The following is a 6977-nucleotide window of genomic DNA, read 5'->3' on the forward strand; positions in this document are numbered from 1 at the left end:
GACAATTCAATTTGCTTTTTAAAGGGTCCTTGTTATTCCCTATAAGAAGAAACAATAAGTTGGGCATGGCGCCTTGTCTTGACAAGTTAAGCCTCCGTTTGTAGTGCCAGCACCCCATATAGGTGCCAGTTCAAGTCCCAGCTGCTCCACCTCCCTTCTAGCTCCCTGCTTGCGGGTGGGGAAGCAGCTGAGGATGAAGCAGCAGGGTCTTGGGACCCTGCACCCACGAGGGAGACTTCAAAGAAGTTCCAGGCTACTGACTTCAGACTGGCCTGGCCCCAGCCACTGTGGTCTTTTTTCTAACTCTGCCTCTCAAATAAAAATAAATCTTTAAAGTAAAAAAAAAAAAAGAAGTAATTTTATCAATTATAGCTATGTTGATGGTATAGTCATATTAATTACATCATGCTATCATTTGTATAATAGGCATATCATGAATATTATAAATTAGCAAAAATTATTTCTATAAAATTGTAAATTTACAAGATTGTAAATTACACTTTTGTATCTTATAAGTATATATTATAAGTTACCTATAATTTTATATATGCAAGTAGATTTATAAGTGAACATGCCTTAACCTGAAAGATTGTTCTGCAAGCATCTTACCAATTTAAGTTTCTGAAGTTTGAACCTTGGAGCCAGTTGCATTCTTCCTTGAGTTTTAAAGAAAAAAGCAAGTTTCTGGGACAATGTGGAAGTCAGGCAAGGAGAAGGGAGGCTACTGAAGTTGGGGGATAAAATTCAAGGCCACACCTGCCCTTCCCATGACTCTCTTTCAAAGGTGCCTCAATATGTCATTTGTCATCATTAAATTCACGGATGCTGTGTGGACATAGTTGTTGACGGGTGACTTGGGTCTAAGTTCAGCCTCTGTGGAAAGGATCCAGGAAACGGGGCTATGGGAAGCACAGTGCTCTGGGAATCCAAGGAAATCTGAGGGGGCACTTGGGGTGCCCTCGGATAGGGATATGATCATAGAACTCCAGGCAGCCTGATTGCGCTCCTGAGGGACTGGAATGCTCCCACTAATGGCAGGGTCACCTCCCTCGTTCAGAGTCTTGTCATGACTCTCCCAACTGAATTCTCATCCTCACAAACCTTTGATGACAGACCCCAAAGTGGGAAGAGCAGAGAGTTCCTCAAAGACAGTGAGGGGTCCCTGCGTATCTAGTATCCAGACTCAATAAACCCTGTGAGGGAAAGCCTGGTTATCAAACTGTGACTCAAGCAGACAACAGACACAATGGTACAGAAGATGTAGCCCTGACCCAGCCGAACAAGTACCAGACCTCCACCCAGTGGGTAGATGGTGTTCAAGGATGGAATCAGAGGTTGAATGTCAGCACTGCTAATTGGTCTCTTGCAGAATATTTCAACTTTGGAATTTTAGCACGTGATTGCATGCACCTGCCAGGGCCACCATAACAAAATATGGCAGAGTGGGTGGGTTTATGGCTCACAGATTGGGAGGCTGGCCATTGAACGACAAGGTGTCAGCATCCACATTCACATCTGCTGAGGGGTCACTTTTCCTAGTCTGTGCACAGCCACCTTCTGGCTATGTGCTTGCATGGATTTCCTTTTGTGTGCTGTACAGAGAGGGAGATCCAGTATCCATTTTTTCCTTGTGAGGCTGTCAGTCCTGCAGGGTTAGACACACACACACACACACACACACACACACACACACACACACACCACTTTATGACTCCGTGTAACTTTAACGCCCTCCATTAAGGACCATTCTCCAAATACAGTCACAGTGAGGCATTAGAGCTTCAATACCAAAATATGGGGTGGGGCTGTGCATATAGTTCAGTCCACAGCAATGATTCAGCAGGTGTTTTGCTAGTTTATAGGAGGGATAGGGTTTTCCTCCTGGCAGACAGACTCAGAGTAATCATTGCCAAATTGTAGGAGTAACAATTACTAGCATTTGTTCATTTGCTTACTCTGGGCCACACATCGTTATAAGGACCTTATCTATGTTATTTTAATTAATTCATCAAGCAACAGTCTGAAACAAATATGACTGCTCTCTTCATCTCACAAGTAAGGAAAGACTAAAGGGCTTACCCAGATCACAGAGTTGGCAAGTGACAGGATTCAAGTTTCAACAATCGCTACTCCACTTGAGGAGAGACACAAATAGGATGCTTGAAGGTCCAAAGTGGACCCTGTTCCTAGGATGTATAGAGAGTATATGAATAGTAATAACTGTAGCATTATCACCAGTGATGACTCAATGAGTGTGTAACTGACCTAATGTTAATTTCTTATTACTTACAAGCCCCAGTCCACTTCAGTCCTATGCTGTCACTTTTGCAGACAAGGAAGTTTATCTTTTGAATTTCACCTGTGTCTTCAAATCCCTCAGAAGCCTGGGAAAGATTTGGCTACTTCTATAAATTTCAGAACCCTGAATTTTCTTTCCACTTAGATGAGCAACTAAATTAAAAAAAAAAATCAATGTGTTTTGTCTGTTTCCTCTCCTGTATAAACTTTTCTTTTTATTAGACCTCCATTGCACTTTTATTTGATGTGATATTTCGGACAGTTATCCAAAAAGCCCAATTTAATGAGGTCAAAATGAAACAAACACCAAAACAGTATTTGGGATTTCCATTTCTCATCCTTATTATCAACACTCACTGCCTCCTGTCATCAATATTTATTAAGCATGTATAGTGTACTAGAACATACAAAAAACATTGTCCCTGCACTTGAGGAGCATACATTCTAAAAGAAAAAAAAAATACAGCTCTTTTAAAATCGCATTGCTGTTTGGTGCTTTCTGCAAAGTACTGAGGAAATGTCTTACAGGGTGAGCTTTGGGTATAATTTAGCCCCATCGTTATTTGAAGAGAGGAAGAAAGGATTTTAAAAGCAAACAGTGGAACCTGACGTGGTACCTAGTGGCTAAAGTCCTCGCCTTGAATGCGCTGGGATCTCATATGGGCGCAGGTTCTAATCCCGGCAGCTCCACTTCCCATCCAGCTCCCTGCTTGTGACCTGGGAAAACAGTAGAGAACAACCCAAAGCCTTGGGACCCTATGCCTGTGTAGGAGATCTGGAAAAATCTCTAGAAGAGCTCCTGGCTCCCTAGCTTCAGATCCGTGCAGCACCGGCTGTTGCGGTCACTTGGGGAATGAATCAACAGACAGAAGATCTCCCTCTCTGTCTCTCCTCCTATATGTATATCTGCTTTTGCAATAAAAATAAACAAATCTTTTTTAAAGGCAAACAGTGATAGACCATTCAGGATATGCAGTGTCTGGTCTGGTTGGGGAGCTAACAGGACAACCTTAGTTGGGTTGAGGTTCCCACCAAGGAGCGCGTGGGCTGGAATGGGGGCTGCATTCTGGTCAGGATACGGCTGTAGTCTCCCTTGGCACAAGTGTGGACTAGGATTGGATGCACCGAGCTGAGCCAGACTCCAACACCCTCTGGTGTCCTGGAGGACCAGGGTAGATGTGGGATGGACTAGGCAAGTTCCCTGCCCCTACTGAGCCATGTGTGAGCAATATTTGGGTATGGACAAGCCACGGCTGGGCTAAAACATCCAACAGCAAGGACCAGTTTGGGTTAAAGATCAGTCAGGAAAAACCACTGTTCCTGCTAGGACAGGAGGTGAACTGAGTAGGGCTGGCTCAGGGACCCCCTGGTGGCACAAAATCTGGCATTGGGAGAGGTGCTGATGGAGGGGCCTGGGCAACTCCTCTAGCAGGACACAGACCCGGTAGGTAAGCACAAGAAGCATGGAAGGAAATAGCCCAGAACAGGCCATGGAAAGTTACCCACTGGCATACATTTGGCACGGATCGGGAGCAGACCAGACTGAATCACTTCAAGTGATCCACTGGCAAATCCGAGCACCAGAACAGAGTGAGGGTCAAGCCAGGTTCGGTTGCGACAAAAATCAGTGCACAATATGGAATGCCAAGGTGAGGTTGCCTGTACAGGATGTGACCGCAGCACCCAACCAGCACACGTGAGAACCAGGAAGGGAGGGGGCAGAGCCGGCAGGGGGAATAAGGAGGGTTCCTTTGCTGGACAGCTACTCCCACTGGAGAACGTGGGCTTGTATGGGGGCAGACCAGACTAAGCAGGGCTACAACACCTATGCGCCTCATGTGGACTAAATCAGGGAAAAGCCAGGCTGGGTTGATTATTCCTACTGGTGCAAATAAAATTAGAGTGGGTGAGGGTTGTTTGGGCTTAGTCAGAGCATCAGCTGGCAGAAGCTGGCACTGGGGGCTAATTTTGTCAAGTCAAACCACAGAACTACCTGGAGAGTGGGAGAGTTCTGGGAGGGAAATAGTGGCTCCTCCCTCTTGGGTTACCACTCCCACGGGAGGGCACGAAAACTAGGACAGGGGCTAGGGTGGCTAGACAGAGAGGCATTCAACAACACCCGTGAGGGCTTGATTGTTGAACTGGTTAGATGAATCTAAGCTTCAATGCCAATTGCCATGTACGAGAGCCAAGGGGGTATGGGACAGACTGGACTGGTCTGCTATACATACTGGCAAACCAGGGTAGGGAGTGGGCCTGGTGGGGGTTATTGTGGGTCGCTCCAACTAGGCTGCAGCTCCCACTGGTTTATGCGAGGGCCGAGTATGTGCTGGGCAGAACCAGTCTGGACTGCAACACCCATTGGTTCCAGTGGAAGGCGGGCTGAAAACTGAACCAACCCAACAATTGCAACTACCAGCTGATTGGGGTGATGGACTGTGCTGGGCCCTGTACTTGCTAGCACATACAAGAATCAGGTCCGAGAACACCTCAGACAAAGTTTCTCCCCAATCGAAATTCTGGACTCAGAACCCTAACCAAGAAAAGAAAGAAGACAGAACAGATCAATCAACCATCTCAGCTATATGTTGGCAATGAAATACTAGGCAAACGGAGACTCTATGATGGACTATGTCAATCAGTGGATTCTTCAAAGACCTCATCGTGCTTGGAGTGGCAAGATTGGCAGCGATTCATAACTGGTGAACCATCAAAACCACTTGAGCAAGAACCTCGGAGCATGCCCTACATCTGGGACCTGGGGAGGGTGAGAAACTGGGTGGGGCTTCTCCCTCATATTCCCCTTTAAACATGAAGGAAACAATATGGAACTAATAGTCTTACCCACTTTGTTATAGCCCTTAAACCTTTTTACCCTAATTAACTATGTAAAGATTGTCAAAAATATAATAATAGTAATAAAAGAAATCAGGAAAAAACAAAGATAGGCAGTGTCTATCAGGGGAAGGATTGGCTGCAGTCAAGAGGATGCGGGGAGAAGTGTGGGACCGAGCAAAGGAAGCACAGGCTCTGACAGTGAAGGGAGCCAGAGAGAACATGTGGCCTTTTCCTTATCCATGGCCTCTCTATAGGAACGGTTAGTGACAAGATCAACAATTTCAAAAGGAAGGCAATCTTGTACACCTGACATATTGAAAGAATAAAGGATCTAAATCAAAGACAAGCTTTCAGAGTTAACAAGACATTCTTAAACCAAGAGTCGGGCCCGGCGCGATGGCACAGTGGTTAAGGTCCTCACCTTGCATGCCCGGGATCCCATATGGGTGCTGGTTCTGATTCCGGCAGCCCCGCTTCCCATCCAGCTCCCTGCCTGTGGCCTGGGAAAGCAGTCAAGGACAGCCCAGGGCTTTGGGACCCTGCACCCACGTGGGAGACCCGGAAGAGGCTCCTGGCTTCGGATCGGCATAGCATCGGCCATTGCGCTCACTTGGGGAGTGAATCATCAGACGGAAGATCTTCCTCTCTGTTTCTCCTCTCTGTATATCCGCCTTTCCAATAAAAATAAAATAAATCTTTAAAAAAAAAAACCAAGAGTCATATGGAGGCACAAAACTTACAGTCAATGTTACCTTGTGTCATGACAGGCCACACCAAGATGAAAACAGATAACTCTCTAAATGTCCCACATCCCATTTGGCTCTTGTACATGTCAATGGGTATTAAAGCTTAGTTCCATCTAACCAGCTCCACTATGCAGCCCACACAGATGCTGTTGGGTGTCTCTCTGTCTAGCCACCCCAGCAAGGAGCTGAGTTATCAAATGAGAGGAACCTCCTCTCACCTAGGTCTGCTTGTACATATTTACACGTTAGAATCTTTGCAGCTCTACACTGGCCTCCCTCCAGCCCTTATTCTACCTCTCCTCACGGGTATGACATCATACCTCATTGCGCATTTGTTGTGCATTTTCCTAATCAAAAATAACATTGAACATCTTTCTTGTCTAATCGTCCTTCGTATGTGTTCTTTGTAGAAATGTCTGTTCAAAACTCTGCCCATGTTTTAATTGTATCTTTTTTTATGGTTGACTTGTAAGATTTTTAAAAAGTTATTAATTCTGGATAATAGATACTTATATATGATTTCCAAGTTTTTTCTCCTACTGTGTGGGTTGTCTTTTTTACTTGTTGATAGTTTCTTGGGAAGCACAAAGTTTAGATTCTTTCAAGTAACCTTACTTATTTCAAAAAGCAGAGTATGAGAGAGAGAGAGAGAGAAATTTCACTTGCTAATTGACTGCCAAAAATGTCTGTGGAAACCAGGATTGGGCCAGGCTAAGGCAGATCTTAGAACTCCATCTCAGTCTCTCACACAGGAGGCAGGAATGCAAGTAGTTGGACCATCATCTGCTGCCTTCCGAGCAGCATTAGCAGAAAGCAGGGTAGGGAATGGAGCAGCCAGGACTCAAACTGGCACCTAAATGGGATGTGGTCGACCAGGTGGCATGTTAATTCCCTATACCACAGCTCCCACCCACAAAGTTTTGAATTTTCATGAAATGCCATTTCCCCATTTTTTTCTTTTCTTTTTTGTTTGTTTTGTTTTAGGTATCTAAGAAATCATGGTCTAGGAACTAGCATATGGTACAGCCTGCAATGCTATCATGTAATATGAGTGTCAGCTCATATCCCGACTGCTCCATTTCCAATTAAGCTCCC

The sequence above is a fragment of the Ochotona curzoniae genome, unplaced genomic scaffold (genome assembly GCF_017591425.1).
Source record: "Ochotona curzoniae isolate NIBS_2020 unplaced genomic scaffold, NIBS_Ocur_1.0 scaffold_4683, whole genome shotgun sequence".
Lineage (NCBI taxonomy): Eukaryota > Metazoa > Chordata > Mammalia > Lagomorpha > Ochotonidae > Ochotona > Ochotona curzoniae.